We start from the raw sequence: 20,745 nt of genomic DNA on the forward strand, positions 1-20,745 counted from the left end.
TAGCCCACTCTAATACACTAATAGCCCAGAAACCAAACAAAAATATCAACATCACATTGCCCAAATCCCTATCCATCGACTCAGCCCACATCTCTTCTATCCATTATAAAATAACGACAGTAACTACCTACAACGTTAATCGACAATAACAACATCAACCATTAAAAAACAACATCAACTCAGATGATAACAACAACCCCAATAATAAACCTTAGTTTCCCCTACCTTTTTACCAAATTACTCTCTTAACACAACAAAGAATGTCTAGAGATTCACCAACTTCTTCCCATGCTTTGATTGGTTCGCCCATTTTTGGCAAAGAGCCAACGGATACATCTCTCTACTGGTTTTTTGATTACAAAGGCCATTAATGGACTTTGTCTCATTGTAAACTTCAATTGTTTGAAAAAATAATTTCAAAATTTATATTTGAAATCCATATTTTTCGAATCCAAAACCCTAATTCTTTTCCCTATAAATAGGCATTGAGGGATAGATGTTGATAGAGGATTTTTGCAAAAAAAAAATTAGAGGTTCTGGAGCCGCATGCTTCTAACCTCATGCAACTAAAATTCTTGAAGAATAAAACTCAAAAAATTGACTTTAGTCAAACTCGATTGAACTCCATCAATCAAAATCGAGTTTTGGTAGTGGTGAAGTCCATTTAATTAAAAAGGCTAGTTATTTTGGTTCCTGCCCCAGAAAAGGTGAATTACTGCATACTCTCACTTTTGATTTTATTCTTATTATTGTTAATATTGTTATGTGTTAGTCATCTATACATTACCTTAAAATAAGGAAATTGACATAGAATGTTATTCTCGATGCCTGACTATGTGTTTTTGGACACTCAATTTTTATTTGCTTCTGATTATTGCCAAATCATAGTAGAGTTGATTAACGAACTTGTGTATAAGCTCTTAAAAAAATTTCTTACTCATTTGTTTTAGAGGAAGTGTTTTTGGGTTTTCTTATATTTTCAATTCTAAGACTTGGTGCAGGCTTTATGTTATCATGTTCCTACCCATTATGATTCAAAGTCGCTTCTAGGAATCTATTTTTTCCTACTTCCCATGCTCGTGAAGTGATTAAAAGACCTAATATTTTATGAAAAAATGCTTATTTAGTGTAACAAAATGCTCCCTTCTCTTCGCGTTTAATGCATAGCTTTTGTGTTTATAAATTAGATAGTGTTTAATAAATATATGCTTTAAAGTGGACCCAAAGTCCATAAAATTGGAATCCCAAATGTTGGGCAGCTTATTGATGGGCCAAGGAAGGGCCCAACTTCAGTTCTTGTCTTCATTCTTTGTAGTTGATGATTTATCTTTATTTACTTGTATTAAATAACACTTTAATCAATTAATCTAGATAAATGCCCCAAGGCGTTGTCATCCTATTTTGTATTATTTTTCATTTACTTAATTCATATTTTTTGCCTAATTTATCTTGTATAAAATTTTAAGACCCCGCAAAATCCTAGTCATTTCAGTCCTATATAGCATGCCAAAAGAGGTCCCAGACTTAGAAAATTTCAGCCAAGTGTTGAGACCTAGTCTTATTTTGGCCTTGATATTTCAATGATTTTATTTTTGATCTTTTCGACCTTAGAAGGATGATTTTTAAGTTAATTCATGATCAGTGATGTCAATAGGTCATCTTGGGTGAGTTTCGGAATTTTCAAACATCATTTGATTCACGTTTGGGTAACCAAAATAGTAAGCCAATACGATCTTGATGCATCGCAATGACTATCGTGTTGGTAGCATTGACGCGATGCATCAGCTATCGTGTTAGTACCATCAACGCGATGCGTCGGCTATCACATTGGCAACATTAATACGGCACATTAGTCATTGCATCACTGGGAATAGATTTTGTATTAAGTTACGGATTTGTTGGGGTAATTAAGTCATTTTTCTCCCATATTAAACCCCCATAACACGAAATCCAGCCCCTCAATATGCAAAACACACTCACTCATTCACAAAATCCTCTCAAGAAATAAATCCTAGTTCATCAAGTTCAAGTCTAAGTTACAAGAAATCCTCCATAATCTTCACAAAATCAACAATCAAGGTATGTTAGGTTTTCATCCTTGGGTCTCCTTTCACCCTTGGAGTTCAAGAAATCTTTTTAGAAACTTGAATTATGATTTCCATGTTATGAATTGAAACATACCATATTTGAGTTGTTGTATGGATTTCAAGTTGAGATATTTTATAGGTTCCATGAAATTATGTTAGCATGTGAGTTGAATTAAGAATCATTCATGTCAAAACCCATGCTTATGTGCTGTTCATTATCATGTGCATTAATTTTGCTCCCCAGGTGTTTGATAGAATGTCCATTTGAATTGAACAGTGAAATCATCACATGTTAGCATGTGTTCCCAATCATGTACAAGTCCATGACCTCCAAGTGTTTGACTTAATTCCTCAATGAATGAATTATGAAAAATTGACCATTTCTATGCTTTCAAAATTTATCATGCTTTATTATTGATGCTATCGAGTCCTGGGGTATTTATTACTTGAAATCTAGCCATTTACTTAGTTGCAGTAGTTATAGAATTGTTCTAGTTAAGGTCAAGAACAGTAGTATTCAGTCAATTAGCGGAACTCAATGGACTCAGTCCAGTTCAGTCAATCAGCACGATCAATTTCAGTTTAGTCAAACCTATAAATTCTAGTGATCAGTTCAATATCGATTCAATTGGGAGTAAGATTCAACACCGAGCGTATACAAGGATGGGGGTATTCCTGCAAGCAGAGGGTTTGACCCTTAGTAGCAGTCTCTGAGTTATAGAACTACATATCCAGCATAGGTTGAGATATCTTCTCGATAGATAAAAATGAACATATCTCAATGAGTTTCCTACTAGTGAGGGTTGACAAAAATGTCGTCCTTTTATTTAGGATGACTCACAACCAGTGTTAGTACCCGTGGCACGGTACTAACATCTTTCCAACTTGGGTTATTGGTTGAATCTCAATAAGTCCATATTATGGCATATCAGTTAGATGATACCTTCCATATTTATAGTTTAAATCTCAGTATTCAGTAAAGAACTCAGACAGTTCTACAGAACCATGGCTACTATCTATTAGTTACTTAGCCGTCAGAATTCAGTACTCCAGTTCTAGTCTAAACTTTTAGTTATCAATATTCAGTTATTAGAACTCAGTAATTCAATTTCATTCTAATTCAGACAGACGTTATATGCCCAGTATTGCATATTCAACATGTTCAGTAATTACGGTTTTACATGTACTCTCATTTAATTACTTCACTATGTTCATTCGATAAGTTAAAATCTCATGCATATGAACTCGTGTATATCAGCCTACCTAACTTATCATACCAGTACATTCAAAGTATTGGCGTATAATCTTTCTATGCGCTATGATATCTCATATCATAGGTTCAGATGCATGAGTTCCTGATCATACTTAGCAGCTCAGGATATCAGCAGCAGATTAAGTATTGAGTCTTTATCCATCGAGGATATTATGTTTATTTAGTATTTTAGTTAGTTCAATAGTTATTATAGTCGGAGTTAGTTGGGGGTTGGTCCCATCTACTCCATATTCAGACAGTTAGAGGCTTTTAGACTAGCATAGTTATTTTTTAATTTTCAGATGCTATTATCAATACACTCATTATTATTTTTTTTGTATTTTTAGAAACTTACGTCATTTTCAGTTATTCTTCCACATATATTTTTAGGATTATTATTTAGTGCTCATAGAAGGTACTAGTCATGGGTTAGCTTGTTATCCTCTGGGGTCCTAAGTATCATATGAGATCCAGGATGTAGACTCGGGGTGTTAAAAACTTGGTATCAGAGCCTAAGATTCTAAAGAGTCTTACGGATTCTAAAAGCCATGTCAAGTAAAGTCTTGTGCATGGGTGTATAGCACGCCATACTTATGGACAAGGGGATATGAGATGTTTTTAGGAAAAAGTTCCCTTCTTTCAGTGTTCATATCATGCGAGTGAGCATGAGCTCAAGTTAAAATCTATTTCAATCCAAATTTTCCTTCCTTTTATAGACCATGCCTTCCAGAAAGGCTAATGAAAGAAGAATTAGAAACCAGCCAACACCTTCACTTGTTCAGGCAGATCCCCTAAATGAGTATGTATCTTATGTAGAATTCAGAGCAGCTTTCACCACTCTAGCTCATTCTGTAGTAGCCTAGGATGAACAGCCAGATGATGTTTATTCCAACCCAACGGCCAATACTGTTGTAGCTAGAATTTGGGACTTCACCCGAATGAACCCTCCTTCATTTTCAGGGTCTAAGTTTAAAAAGGACCCACAAGAATTCCTTGATATGGTGTAGAAAGTAATAGAAATTATGGGGGTAACCACTAGTGAGAGTGCTGAGTTAGCTACCTATCATTTATAGGATGTAGATCATACATGGTTTAAGTAGTAGAAGGTAGATAGGGGCATAGATAGAGGGCCTGTAGAATAGAAGGAATTTGCTACTGACTTCCTGGATGGGTTCTTTCTATTTGAATTGAGAGAGGATAAGGAGTCAGAGTTTATCAACTTGAAATAGGGCAAATGAGTGTGAAAAAGTATTCCCTTAATTTTACGCAGTTAGCCAGATATGCTACTTATGTGGTAGCTGATAGCAGATCTAAGATGAGTAAGTTTGTATCTGGTTTGTCTGACAGTGTGATCAGATGAACTTGGATAGGCTTATGTTCCATGATTAACAGATTAAGAAACAGAAGGCGAAGGAGAAAGAGAGGGAGAACAAGAAGGCTAGGACAGATAGTTTTAATTTTGCTTAGTCAGAGGGTGGTAAACGTTCTTAGTTTAGTCAAAAGTGTTCAGCCTCAGTTTTGTCTTTTACTAATATTCTAGTACAAAAGTTTTGGAGTGATAGTCAGGATGGGGCGCCAGGTTCCAAAATTGAGGTTAGTATGACCAATGATCGTACCCATCCATTTTATGGAGAGTGTGGTAAGAATCTTAAGGAAGTGTGTAGAGCGGAAAGTGATCTGTGTTTTAGATGTGGAGAGTCAGGCCAATGATTCAGAGAATTCCCTAAGGCTGGTACACGGAGTCAACATAGTCATCCTCTAGTTCCATCCAGTCGCCCGAGTCAGTAGAGTACCACTTCCAGCGCAACTAGTTTCCATCGTCAGAACAGGCTTTATGTAACTTTAGTCACGACATGATCAAGAAATTTCTCCTGATAAAGTACGAGTACGTTACAAGCCTTTAATATTCTTATGTGTGTTTTACTAGACTATGGAGCTTTATTTTCTCTTGCACCCCCTATAGCTGTCAAGTTCAGTGTCAGTCCCAAAACCTTAGCAGAGCCTTTCTCAATGTCTGCCCTAGTGGCTACATCTATCCTAGCAAGATGGGTATACAAAAATTTCCCGATTACAGTATCTTAGTAAATTACTTCAGTTGATTTCATAAAGAGAGTAATTTAGTTTTAGCTTCTCAGTGAACCAGTCATTGAATAAAAGGGTAGTACCTCAGTACTTAGGAGTCAGACATAATTTTAGTTTTTTTCTCAGAATCCTATGATAGAATATGATCTAGAATTTGAAGCATGAAACTAGGAGTGTAGAACCTTGAGTTAGGATGGTGTTATCTGAAGTTGAGGAAATTATATATTTCATAGGACTAGCCATGTGAAAGGAGAATCAGTAAGCTTGAAATAGTGTATACAAGTTTGTTGATTCAAAACATGCATTATTGGTGTGATATTTGTAGGCTATGATGAAGTAGTATGGTTATTAGAGATTTGGGGATATCCATATTATGTGTTAGAATCTAAGTTAGGATCTTTGAAGGTTGAGCTAATAGAAAAAGGAGTTAAAAAGTCTAAGTTAGTTTTTTCATAAGTTTGTACATGATGTATTTAGGGCTATTAAAAGTTTATAGGTCTATCTCAGAGGGAAGTATCAGCCGTAGGGTTTTACACTTTAAGGTTCAATCTTTCAGGGTTAGTTTAGTGTTTATGAGTATTGCTATCGCTCAGACACTGGAGTAAAGTGAGTTCAGTACAGTTTAGAGATGTTCATTAAGTGGTCCACAGACTTAGAATGATGGCTTTAAGCTAAGGGGAAGATAGTAGAACAAGTGACCAAGTTAGGCTCTCAGATTCTAGTAGTAATGCTAGTGTGTTGTTGAACAACACTAGGAAGGGAGACGCCCGACCCATGTTTATTTTAGTATTTCCACTTCAGTTATTACGATATCTACTCATTCCTTACACATCAGCTCTATGCTCATAGCTCATATTCATGAACTTTCCATAGAATCATGTATGATTCCAATCCCTCGTATGAGGAATTCTAGTTTGCTCAATTGTACGAATCATGTTCCATGAATTCAGAAATTCCAAACTCAGGTCATGTAGCTTATGACACATGTACTCATTCTCTACAGTATGTTTAGTTCTAGTACTCATGCTACGCTCCCAATGATCAGTGAATTTCAGATTTTTGTTATGTATACCCTTAAATTTAGTTTCTTTGATAAATTTATGTCATGGATACTCTATTCCACAGGCCTCAGTTTTAGATCCCGGATATTCAATTGATTTGGTTCATAAGTGTCTTGTGTATCATCTCAGTTTTTTCTTAGTAATTCAGTCAAGTCAGTATCATTCGAGGGGTGAACTATCCCAATGGGGAGATGTCGTGGTACCCTGAGTTTTCATGTACTAAATCTCCCATCTTTTCTTCATGAAACCAGATCTAGCAAAAGGCAATGGTTACTCATAGGTTGAATCTCTCGTTTCTATCTCGGCCATATGACCATTCTTATAACATTGTATGTATTTCAGAAATCAGTTTTGTTCATAATATTTTGTTCATGTATCATATTTTAGACTCAGTTATGATCTCATGTTTCTATTCACGCATGTTCAGTAAATTATCTCAGGTTCCTCGGTATTCTCAGTGCAAGGTAACAATTTTCCATAAAATCCCTTATTTCCATGCTTAGTTCTATTGCATAATATTCTCGTATCATTTATGCATTTATGAAATAGTTCAGTCATTCGTCATGTCTCCAGAATTCAGTCATGCTTCAGTTATACATGCCAGTGTAAGTACAGTTCCTCTGTTCCTCTTAGTTCAGTCAGTCTCATTTGAGGATGAATGTTCCCAAGGGGGAGATATTATAAGACCCCATAAAATCCTAGTCATTTCAGTCTTATATAGCATGCCAAAAGAGGTCCCAGACTTAGAAAATTTCAGCGAAGTGTTTACACTTAGTCTCATTTTGGCCTTGATATTTCAGTGATTTTATTTTCGATCATTACAACCTTAGAATGTCAATTTTTAAGTTAATTCATGATCAGGGATATTAATAGGACATATTGGACGAGTTTCAGAATTTTCAGACATTGCTGGAGTCATGTTTGGGTGACCACAATAGCAAGCCGACACGATCTTAATTCATCACATTGGCTATCATACTGTTACAATCGATGCAATGCATTGGATATCGTGTCGACAACATCAATACGGCTCATTATTCATCGCATCGCTAGGCATAAATTTGTATTAAGTTACGGGTTTGTGGGGGTAATTAAGTCATTTTTCTTCAAAATTAAACCCCCATAACACCAAATTCAGCCCCTCTATAGGCAAAATACACTCACTTATTCTCAAAATCATTTAAAGAAATAAAACCTAGTTCATCAAGTTCAAGTTCAAGTTCTAAGAAATCCTCAACAATCTTCATGAAATCAACAATCAAGGTATGTTAGGTGTTCATCCTTGGATCTCCTTCCACCCTAGGAGTTCAAGAAACCTTTTTAGAAACTTAAATTATGATTTACATGTTTTGAATTGAATTATTCCATGTTTAAGTTGTACGGATTTCAAGTTGAGATCTTTTATGGGTTCCATGAAATTTTGTTAGTATGTGTGTTAAATTATGAATCTTTCAAGTCAAAACCCTTGAATTTGCAAGTTTAAGTTGTAGTCATGATGCCTATATATTGTTCATTATCATGTACATTAATTATGCTCCCCAAGTTTTTGATAGAATGTCCATGTGAATTGAATAGTGAAATCATGACATGACCTCCAAGTTTTAGACTAAATGTCTCAATGAATGAATTATGAACAATTGACTATTGCTATGCTTTCAAGATTTGTCATGCTTTATTATTGATGCTATTGAGTCCTAGGGGTATTTATTATCTGAAATCTAGCTATTTACTTAGTTGCAGTGGTTATAGAATTATTTTAGTAAAGGTCAAGAATAGTAGTACTCAGTTAGTTAGCAGAACTTAATGGACTCAATCCAGTTAAGTCAGTCAACATGATTAATGACAGTTCAGTTAAGCCTAGTACAGTTTAGTGATCAGTTCAGTGTCCATTTAGTTGGGAGTATGATTCAGCACCGAGCGTACCTAGGGATGGGGGTATTTCTAAAACCAGAGGGTTTAACCCTTAGTAGTAGTCCCTAAGTTACAGAACTACGTAGCCAACATAGGTTGAGATATCTTCCCGATAGATAAGGGTGGACATATCTCGTATGAGTTTCCTGCAGTGAGGGTTGACAAAAATGTCTTCGTACTAGTTAGGGTGACTCACAATCATTGTTAGTACCCGTGGCACGATAATAACACCATTCTAACTGAGGTTACAGGTTGGACCCTAAGCAGTCCATATTGGGTCATATCGGTTAAACGATACCTCCCATAGTTACAGTTTCTATCTCAGTGTTCAGTAAAGAACTCAGATAGTTCTACAGAACCATGGCTACCAGCTATCAGTTACTTAGCCATCAAAATTCAGTACTTTAGTTCCACTCTAAAATTTTAATTATCCATATTTATTTATCAGAACTTAGTACTTTAATTTTATTCTAATTCAGACAGACATTATATGCGCAGTATTTCATATTCAGCATGTTCTGTTATTACGATCTTGCATGTACTCTCATCCAATTACTTTACGATGTTCCTTCAGTAAGTTGACATCTCAAGCATATTAACCTATGTATATCAGCCTACCTTACTTAGCATACCAGTATATTCAAAGTACTGGCGTATACTCTTTCTTTGTGCTATGATGTCTCATATCATAGGTTCAAACGTATGAGTTCCTTATCTTACTTAGCAACTCAGGATATCAGCAGCAGATTCAGTAGTGAGTCCTCATCCATCAAGGATATTATGTTATTTAAGTATTTCAGTTAGTTCAGTAGTTATTATAGTAGCAGTTAGGTTGGGGTTTGTCCCATCAACTCCATATTCAAAAAGTTAGAGGCTTTCAGACTAGCATTGTTAGTTTTAAATTTTTAGTTATTATTGTACACTCAGTATTTATTTTAGTTTTTTGAGAACCTTATGGCATTTTTATTTATATTTTTGCATATATTTTAAGTATTATTATTCAATGCTCACAGCAGATACCAGTCATGGGTTAGCTTGTGATCCTCTGGGGTCGTAAGCACCGTGCGACATCCAGGGTGTAGACTCGAGGCACTACAAAAATGGATTAAATTGATTGATTTTCTCCTTAAAACAAGACTTCTAAAGATTAAGTATTCTATTCCAACATGGCATTTGTTTTGTTCATGTAACTAACAGTTTATTTAGATTAATGTAATTTTCTCCAAACCTAAGAAACTAATTTATTTTGAAAATTAACTTTTCAAAAATTAGCAAAGCATTTTTAATTTAATACTCTCATAGTATTTTCTTCAAAGGTATTATCTATAATAAAATTGACTTTTCTAAGAAAGGGCAGTCCGGTGCACTAAAGCTACCGTATGCGCGGTGTTCAAGGAAGGACCCCACCACAAGGGTGTATCATATGCAAACTTACCTTGCATTTCTTCTAGAGGCTGTTTCCAAGGCTTGAAAAAAATTATATAATCTTCTTCTACTACAAAAGCAAAAAATTCATTTTCCTCTTAAATGTGAAAAATTGGAATTAAATTTAATCCAAGTAGAATATTTCTCATCTGTATGAATAATTACTATTTTAAATATGTAAATAAATGGTTTTAGTATTTTTATTGAATCAAAATTTTGTCATTTTTAAATTAGTCAAAAAATACTTGGTAAACCATTTTTTCTTAAAATGGACGCTCCTAAGTGCCTTAAAAATCTTCTTAGACCGTTAATTGAACCCTTACCTATTTTTTCTAGTTTCAAGAGTTTAATTCTATTTTTAGAACTTCGAAACTCTTTTAAGCTTTTCTTGATTTTTCTACAAAAATCAAGTGGTGACTCTGTGAATTTCTTAAAATTATTTTGAAATTTTCTTAAATCTTTTGAAATAGTTTTAAGAGGATCAAACTTTTTATCTCAATGAAATCCGTAAAGGATCAAATAGTGAACTAAGGTAGATCTTCAATTTTCTTATGGTGGTGAGTTTTAGGGATGAGTCATGATAAATCTATTCTGACTCTAGCAAATTCCTCCTATTTTCGAAGCTCGTACTCTAGTCTCTCAGTTACCCTTCTTGTGTCGGATGATAGTGGTTATAGAACCATTGTAATGTTTTAGATAAGTGAGTAGTTGATCCTTACTATAAAAATTTTGTGTGTCTACTCGAACTAAGGTTATAGATAAAGTGGTAAGAGTGAGATAAAACTTTTTTATGTGAAATAGGTAGGAGGGGAAAATATGGTGAAAATCTTTGTAAAGGTTATAGAGGTTTCTGAGTTTTTGGTGGGGAGATCTGTGAAGTGGGTGTAGTAAAGATAGGCTTGAATATTGTGATTGATAGATACACAAACCCCTGTGTTATGTGGCTAGTACTCTTGATAAGACATGTTGTTGTTTGATTGTAGTAATAATATGGAGTAGTATTCTTGAAGGGATGTAGAGCATATGGTCCCACAGCTTAAGCTATCACCTTTAACTCTGGATTAGGCTTTAACATGGAAGAAATGTATAGTTAGACTCAGGCCCTTGAATTGATATATTTTGTGGGGAAATTGTACTATTGAAATGGTAAAATGTGGTATTCGTAAATGAATTCATTGTTGAGAAGTATTGCTATATTTGAGTCCTATTAGACGTATCATTGAGGTGGAGAATATTTCTATTCTTATGTCTCACAAAATTTGATTTTGTGTCATGTATCACTCTTCATTAAGCCGACGATTCCTGAAAAATTTCATGCCTTGCATGGTTATGATCATGTTTCATATAAATCATGCCCATTAGGGATGTTAAAAGGGTGTCTTGGAAAAGTTTTGGAATTTTTAGAAGGGGTTCGGGTCTATTTTTGGATTTTGAGGTAGTGATCCTCCACGATAAGGTCGTGTAAAGGAGGCAAACCTATATGATATTGGCGTGGCACAGAGGCTAACCTCTACGATATTAGCGATCCACACCAGCGTTTTAATTTTCTCCAATTTTTTATTTTCTCATTTGCAGTGAGGGGTTTTGGGTCTTGTTATCCCTTGTACAACCTTAGTCTTATTATCTCATGATTCGTGCTTACATAATTTACTTTGTGGTTCCATGAAGCCCTTTTTATTTTGATTATTCTATGTGTTTTGCTGGGGGAGGATTCCTAGTGTGAATTTACATGCTTTAATCCATACTTCTAAAGCTTCAATAAGCTCCTACCCATTATTTAAGGATGAATGATTCTAAGGGGGAGATAATGTAACACCCCACATCTTAAGCTAGAATTTGAATCATTTTCCTATGTGTATAAACTCTAAATCAGTGTATTATATTTAAATATAAGTGTCATAATAATTTACCTAGTGTGTATAGAGATTTTGAGAGGAAGAATATTCATAGGAAACACTTAGAGTGAATTTGAGTTAAGAACTTTTGTTATTGACCAAATTTTTATATTCGATCCAACAAGGGTAAATTTTAAATGTATTTAACTTCTGGAATATATGTAATTTTGGAGATCACAACCTACCAAATTAAAACTAATTGAGTCCTTTTTCTAGCACCACGGATTTTTCCTTAATCAGATACCCGAGCAAAAAGTTATGAGCATTTTCGTGAGTGACCAGTGAAGGTGTGCGATAAGGGCTTGGCACACCATCTGTGCTTCACAATTTTGGCGTGGCACAGCCTTTTATCAAAAGACGCTAAAATCCGCATTTCTCTTTAGTTTTTTTAGTGAAAACTAGTCATTTATATCCCAAAGGATCCTATAACTAATAGTAACATGATTTCATCATCCCATAACCCCAAATACACAATCCCTCTTCTCCCAAATTCTCAAGAACACCACATAATGGTTCTTCTCAAAAATTCAACTTCCAAGGCTTCAAATTCAAGTTTTGTCTCAATGTTTTCTCCCCAATTTTGTCATCAAGAGTATGGGAAATTAATTCAAGTGTTCATATCAATTCCAAGTTAATGATTCAAGACTTTATCTAAATTTCTTTCGTCAAAAGGCATGTATCACTTCCCTAAATTGATTTTATGTAAAGGCGTGTATTTTAATTATTATCCATGTGATTTAATTGTTGAATTTTGAATATGGGTTGAGGGGTTTGGAATGATTATCATATGAGTTGAATCCCCATAGTTTTGAATTAATTTTTTATGCTTTATTCTCATGATTTTGAGCTAAATGAATGCATAGGTGTGTGAATGGAATGGAGAACATGGGTCTCCCTATATTTTATTGTTTGATATTTTGGAATTTGCATTAACCTCAACCCAACTTGTGAAATTGGTTTGAAATATGGATATATACATAAAGTACTTCACTTTTGAAACCTTTCATTGCATAAAAGGTTAATGGAACATAAATTGGTTTTTGGAAAGGCCTTGGTGGTCATAGATTTGTTTTTAATTGATAACTTTGTAGTCAATTTGGATAATTTGTTTTGTAAACATATAATGGTATTGGCTTGCAAGCACAATTAATTGGTATGACGATACTATTCAGTAAATGCCTTAATGGATGACTCCTTGATTAAATAGACGGGTTATGTGCAAATGTTTTAATTAGGCTTAAAAGGGGTTGTGTAGCTCGTCATGGGCATTGGAAATCTTTAGGGGCCTGATACTATAATACACATTTATCAGTGTGAGGGTCTATATGAGCATGTGTTCGAGTCACTCTTTATATATATACTCTTTGGGGATGGCTAGTTTCCCTAGTGGCTTTAGCTTTTCCTTATTTTTTTCTCTAGTCTGTGCGATTAACATGCACTGGGTTCCTTTCGGTGGGGGAAACCAGACCCATATATCTCTTGGGTTCCTTTAGGATGGTCTGATCTACAAAGTCCAGGTTAATGATTTTAAAATATCATGCTTAAACCCTTTTCCCTATTCTGGCATCTTACATATATGTATATGAATATGTGGATATGATTTTTAGACTAATTTGTAGTTGGCATTATTTTATCCCTTTCCTAGGTTACATGCTAGTGCTTGCCTCGCTAACCTTTCTAGACTTTGTATTGTTTCATAATGTAGGGTCTGAAGACACTTCTTTTACCCTTGAGCAACATTAGATGGATTATCACGTTTTGTCGAGTTATTTGAAGTGGGGAGCTTTCATTCTCCGGAAGGCTCATCATCTCATAGTTTGTTTTCTTATGTTTTAGACTATCATTTAGGGTTCCTTTTTAGCTATAGTTAAGAGTATGTCCCAACTTAGGTTGATATTCGATTGTTAGAGGATTTTTGTAGACATATATGGTTTGGCTGGATATTGATTTACTCTTAACTTTCATAGAGTATCTATTCACCTAGTTATTCTATTTTGAGTTTACTTCTGCATTGTCATTATTATTATCATTTGCTCATGAGTTTAGGCGAAGAGGTGGTTTTCGGTCCATGATGGGCTTGAGATACCCGTCACGACCAGGTCCTAGTTTGGGTTGTGACACCATCGATCCATCACCATCCCATTTACCCAAAAAAAACACCATTAAACCAAGAACCTCTCTTCATCTCTCCTTTTTCATCTCCTCAACCACCCTTGAATAAAAAAACTATAAAATCCATCCCCTAGCTACCGCCATCACTGCCACTACTACACCAAGACCTACCTATTTTTATAATCCTTAAAATCATAAATGAATAGATGGAAGAAAATAGGGCACCAAATTTATGCAACAATCTATTTTTGCCTTCATTTCCACAAATCATCAAAGCTAGGGAAAAATGGGAAGATTCCTTCCATGGTTTTTTGAATTTAAAAATTCCCCCTCCCCCTCCCCTCAATAACTCCAACATTTTGATAAATTTTTTGGGTTTTAAATCTAGACTTTCTCGTTAAGATTTTCCTATATGTATGGATGTTTTTCATCCTCAATGGATAAGTTAAAAAGGGAGAAAACAAGATATTAAAAAAAATAGATGTTTGAGATTTTATAAATGGGAAAAAAAGATTAAAAAAAATAATACGAGTTTGAAGATTTAAAAATGGGGAATATTTCTTAGGAAAGAGTTACAAGATTTGTTACAATTACTTGTTTTCTTTGATTTTGTTTCGTCTGAGTATGAGTTCGAGAAGTATGAGTTTATTTCCAAAAACTTCTTGACGTCAGAGCTCTGACTTTTCTTCCCTGAAAAGGAACAATTTTGTTGCACTTTCTCCTTTTTTTCTTTCATCCATTCTAATTATGTTAATCTAAGGTTTATTTTAGTTTCAAGTTTTGCTATGATGGGTGAAGTCTGTTATCCTAACCTGTAGCATGCTTTACTTAATTATTAACTACGCAACTCAATTTGAAGGAAATTAAGTCATAATATACATTGAAACAAAGAAATCTAAGCCTAAAGTGCTTCAACATGGAGCTTTCCCCCTTTCAAATAGCCTCAAAATTAGGTACAACATCTAAACATAGAAACTATGCATTAAAATAAAGCTAATGATGCCCATATTCCTCATATTTGAGTCTAGTCCAAAATGAGTTTGAAAAATATGTTCTAAATATAAGGGGTAAAATTGAAATTTAATTTTAAAAATACATTCCCCAAGTTTACTGAATTCTATCATTGAAAACCCATGCCAAAATGGATTTAAAACGAGGTCTAAATTAAAAAAATTTAAGCTTTACTGGTAAAAACCTCAAATTTTCATTTCAAAATAATGATTAAAAGGTGTTTTCAAAGATGTACAACAACTACAACAACAACACACCCAGTGTATTCCCACCTAGTGGGATTGGGGGAGGGTAGAGTGTACGCAATCCATACCACTACCTCAGGTGAAGTAGAGAGGCTATTTTCGGTAGACCCCCGAGTTAGAATCAATAACAATATAAAAAACACAATACATAAATGCATAAAAACTTGTACAGTATGCAAAATAAACTAACAACTCTAGCCACAAGATAACACTAAAACTATAAATCCGAAACCATAGACAACACTCAACACCTACAAATAAGACACTTCAGACATGAATACAGAACACTCCCCAGTTTTTACCCACACTCTCTCACCCCTAGCCCTCTACCCTAATCCGCATCCTCCACACCTTCCTATCAAGGGTCATGTCCTCCGTAAGCTATAAATTCTCTATATCATGCCTAATCACCTCCCTCCAATATTTCTTTCGACTACCTCTCTCCCACTTAAAATCATCCATAGCAAGTGTCTTACATATCCACACTGGAACATCAGTACCCCTTATCATAGCATAACCAAACCAACATAACATCACTTCTAGCATCTTGTCCTCCATCGAAGACACTCCCACCTTTTCCTGAATAATCTTATTTCTCACCCTATCTTTCCTAGTCTGTCCACACATCCATCGCAACATCCTCATTTCCTCCACCTTTAACTTTTAGATGTGGGATTTCTTAACTGGCCAACACTCCACTCCATACAATATAGCAGGTTGTATAGCCGCTCTATAGAACTTACCTTTCAGCTTTGGGGGAACCTTCTTAATAGATAAAACTCTCAAAGTAAGCCTTCATTTCAACCACCCTGCCCTAATATGATACGTGACATCCTCATTAATATCACCATCGCCCTAAATCACAGACCCCAGATATTAAACTATTTCCCTCTTCTGAATGGCCTAAGAGTCCAGCTTCACAACCGCGTCAGTATCTTTCCTGCGACACATCACTAAACTTATACTCCAAGCACTCCATCTTGGTCCTTCTAAATCGAAATCCTTTAGACTCAAAAGGTATGTCTCCAAATCTCCAACTTATCATTAAATCCTCCTAGATTCTTTCAATTAATACTACATCATCTGCAAATAACATACACTAAGGTACCCCTCCCTGAATATATCGCATCAACATATCCATCACCAAGGAAAACAAAAAATGGCTAAGAGTTGATCCCTGGTGCAACCCTATACAAACTGTAAAGTACTCCAAATCTACATTTACCATCCTCACATGAGTCTTCGCACTAGTATACATGTCCTGAATCAACCTAATATACGCCACAGTCACCCTTCTAGCCTCCAAGCACCTCCACAAAATCTCCCTGGGCACTCTATCATATGGATTCTCGAGATCAATAAACACAATATGTAAGTCCTTCTCCCCTTCCCAAAATTACTCCACTAATCTCCTCGCAAGGAGAATGGCCTCAATAGTTTAACAACCTGACATGAAACCGAACTGATTCTCAGGGATAGTCACAATCTTTCTCAGTCTCAACTCTACCACCCATTCCTAAACCTTTATAGTATGACTCAACAACTTAATGCGTCTATAGTTGTTGCAACTCTAGATGTCTCCCTTGTTCTTATATAAAGGAATCATTATACTCCACCTCCACGCTTCAGGCATCTTTGCCGCCCTAAATGATATTAAATAATCTTGTCAGCAACTCCAAACCTACCCCACTAGTGCTCTTCCAATAATCCACTAGAATCTCATCTGGTCCTGTCACCCTACCCTGATGCATCCTGCGAATAGACCCCTTGACCTACTCAACCTTAATATGCCTATAATGACCATAATTGGAACACTCCTCAGACTTCTCCAAATCCCCCAACACGAAACCTTTATACCCTTTATCATTTAAGATTTTATGAAAATAGGAATGCCACCTCATTCTTATGAGGGCATCCTCTACCAACACTGTACTATCCTCTCCCTTGATGTACTTCACTTGGTCCAAATTACGAGCCCTCTTCTCCCTGGGCTCAGAAAGCCTATACAACTTCTCATCCCCGTCTTTCTCCTCTAAAGTAGCATACACACTCTCAAAATTTATTGTTTTATTTGTCGTAACTGCTAGTTTAGCCTCTCATCTATCTACCTTATACTTCTCCTTATTCTTCTATCTCTCCTTATAATAATTAATCTAAACCAACTTGGCATATCCCACCTTCTTAGACTTTACCTTCTTCTTAACCTCTTTATTCTACCATTAATCCCCTTGATGCTTATTAGATCGACCTCTTAAAATACCTAACACCTCTCTAGAGGTCTCTCTAATACAACTAGAAGTTGTCTCTCACCTACTACCCACATCCCCTCTACTCTCCCAGGACCCCTCTTCTTTGACTTCTCTCTCATCTCTAAAGCACTAGCTAATGTCAAACTACCCCACTTGATCCTATACTGAGCCTCCAAACTCCTCTTCTTTCTTCCTTTGTTGATTACTAAGTCCCTTACCAACAACTTATGTTGAGTCGAAAGACTCTCACTAGGTATGACCTTATAGTCCTTACATAGCACTCTATCACCCTTCCTAAGGAGCAAAAGTCAATCTGAGTCTTGGCCACTAAATTACAAGAAGTAATAAGGTGCTCCTCCTTCTTCAGAAAACCCAAATTCGCTATCCACAACCTAAAATCCATAGAAAGATTCAAAAGAAAAGCTCCACCTTCATTTCTCTCCCCAAAACTAAAACTGTCATACACATCATCATACCCTCTAGATAAAGACACAATATGCCCATTGAAATCTCCTTCCACGAAAAGCTTCTCCATGATCGAGATACCCCTCACCACCTCATCCAAAACCTCCTAAAAGCTCTTTTTTTCCTCCTTGTCTAAACCTACTTGCGGAGCGTAGGAACTAATAATGTTCACCGAAGACCCTCTAATGACTACTTAATAAATATCAACCTATAACTAACGCTCATAACCTCTACCACCTGCTCCCTAAGATCCTCATCTACTAAGATACCTACCCTATTTCTATGTCTCATGCTACTCGAGTACTACAACTTATATCCATTCACATCTCTCACCTCAGAGCCTACTGATTTAGTTTCTTGGACACACTCTATACTAACCCTCTCTTTTCTAAGAATCTTCACCAGCTCTATAGACTTACCTTGAAGCATCCCTACTAAATCCCCTCTCTTAAAGCTTAGAGGTCTAAAAATAGTGAAAATCACAAAAATTTGATTTATATTGTGTTTTATAAATAGTAATTTATGAACACGGCCAAGCTTTACTTTCACGAGCCTCAACCTTGACCAAGACAACTAATTGGTCTTTTTGTTCATGGTCAAGGCTTCACGTTTGCGAAGTTCCACAACCTAGACCATTGCATTTGCGATGAAAAAAAATATCCTTCTCCGTGTTTGCAAAGAAGAATGTGTCTTGCACCATATATTAGAAAAAATGCTTATTTTTGCATGGTTCCAAATACTTTGAATGGACCATCAGGATTTGTTCGGGGCCAGATAGAGGCATACCATATAATCTACTAAGGCATTTTCAATATTTCAGAATCAATAGCGACATCAAATTTTTTAAAAAGGTTGTTTTCAATAAATTTACCCTGAGACCCCCTTTTTAATATTTTTCAAATGAACGATTAAAATACAAAATTAAGGTTCTTATAATAACCCTCCTAGTCATTTTCTGCATTCCTATACCATTTCAATCTATATATCTTTCCCATAGCTGCCCCAAGTTATTTATGACTCGTTGGAGCTAATTGTTTTTTGGTTTTTAGAGACAATTTTCTATTTTAAAGTTTCACTTATTAAATGTTGGTATTGGGCCTAAACCTCTAGCAAACATCCTTGTATAACTCTTTTGATAGTTTCATTAGATCTGAAATATTTATTTTAAGCTAAAGGGACCCTAGGTTTTAGGTCCCAAGGGTTTTGGACTCATTCTGGGCTATGGGGTGGGAATTGGTTGAAATAACCCTTTGATTATGAGACCCACATTTCATTAAAACAACCTCAAATAAAAATTTTAATGGACTCGTTGGGTCCAGAAATTTAAATTTAGTAAGGTAACATAGTTCATTTGCATTCACATTATTCCCAACAAATGAGGGTATGATTATATTTTTGGCACTTGGCAAAATCTGCTGGTGCACACCAAAAATATCCTTTTGTGTGCAAGGCTTTGCCACATTTAGAATGACAAGAAAATAGTATGCTTTGATCGCGAGGCCTAGTCCACATTCACAAAGGCCAAGGCTTTTACTTAGTTAGTTTGCAGGCTTGTCTCCGCATTTGTGAAGGGTAAGTCAGATCAGCTATCGTATTCACAATGGGTATTTACGATCGCAAAGAAGGGAGCCCTAGTAGTATGTAATGTAATGGAACCCAATTGTTTAGTCATCTATTTCAAGTTCCAAGTCAATAAAACCTTAGGAAGCTTAGAGAATTATAGAGCTTGATCATCGAGTTTTTGGGGTGAGTTAGAGAGTTCTTTGGGGTTATTTTCTCATCAAGTATTTTCATAAGTTTTCTCTAATTTCTTAATTAATTATCTAATTTTAATAAACCTCTACATCATTTTCTATATTTTCACATATTTTCACCATTTAGAGCTTTTCTATAGCTACCCTAAGTCATTTATAACTTGTTGGAGCTAACAGTTCAGTTACTGAGCAGTTTATTTGATTTTTAGAACAAATTTTCTATTTTGAAGTCTTCGTTGGCAAGAATTTGCTATCGGGAAAAAATTTTAGCCAAAAAAACCTTATATTCAAATTCTGATGATTCCATCAGCTTCAAAACATCAACTTTAGGCTGGGGGACCTTTGTTCTAGCTTCCAAGGACTTCAAACTCAATTTAGGCTATTGGCCAGATATTGATAAAAATGACTCATGGGTGTGGGGCCAATTTTTGTTGAAATGATCTTGAATGAAAATTTTGATTACATCATTTGAGTCTAAAATATCAAATTAGATAGGGTAGCATAGTTTTTTTTACATTTACAAGATTATAGATGAATCACGAGAGGTCAATGGAGACTTGGTATTTTCCAAGTCCCCAGCTAGTGCACCGCTCAGCTGGAGTATCCTCCTAAAATGTGTGTGTGTTGCTTAAGCAGAGGCCTCTTAAAAAGTTAGTCAGTGTCTTAACATACCAGGCTTAATAGTTGAAGGCCTCTTAAGTGGTTTTTAGTCCACTTAAGCAGAGAGAACATGTTTGGCGAGTACCGCTTAAAAGGTACTTGGCTGCTTAAGTGGTCCAATGTCTGCTTAACTTGCACCTGGGAGGCATTAATGCCCCATTAGCCTAGTTTTTTCTTATTTTTCATATGTCTCAAGAGTGAAATCCCTAGAGAGTGTGAAAAATTAGGAGAAGACTTATTAGGTGATTTTAGTGTTTTTCCGAGTTTAAATTTCTTCTTTCTTCACCAAAATCATGGAAAATTTCCATCAAACTCATGGTTGATTTCTCAAATATTTCCTAAAATTCCTTGATTCTGGTTGAGTCTATTTTAGCACCATTTGATCTTGGAAATTTTCCATTCTTAAGGATAAATATTCCTTGAGCATAGAGGGACGTGTTGATGATTTTGAAACTACAGTTCTATAAGTAGGCCCCACATGGGATTTTTATTTTTTTTTGGACCCAAAGTATAAAAATATAATATGAATAATGTTT

This window comes from Capsicum annuum, chromosome 4 (assembly GCF_002878395.1).
Source record: "Capsicum annuum cultivar UCD-10X-F1 chromosome 4, UCD10Xv1.1, whole genome shotgun sequence".
NCBI classification, from domain to species: domain Eukaryota; kingdom Viridiplantae; phylum Streptophyta; class Magnoliopsida; order Solanales; family Solanaceae; genus Capsicum; species Capsicum annuum.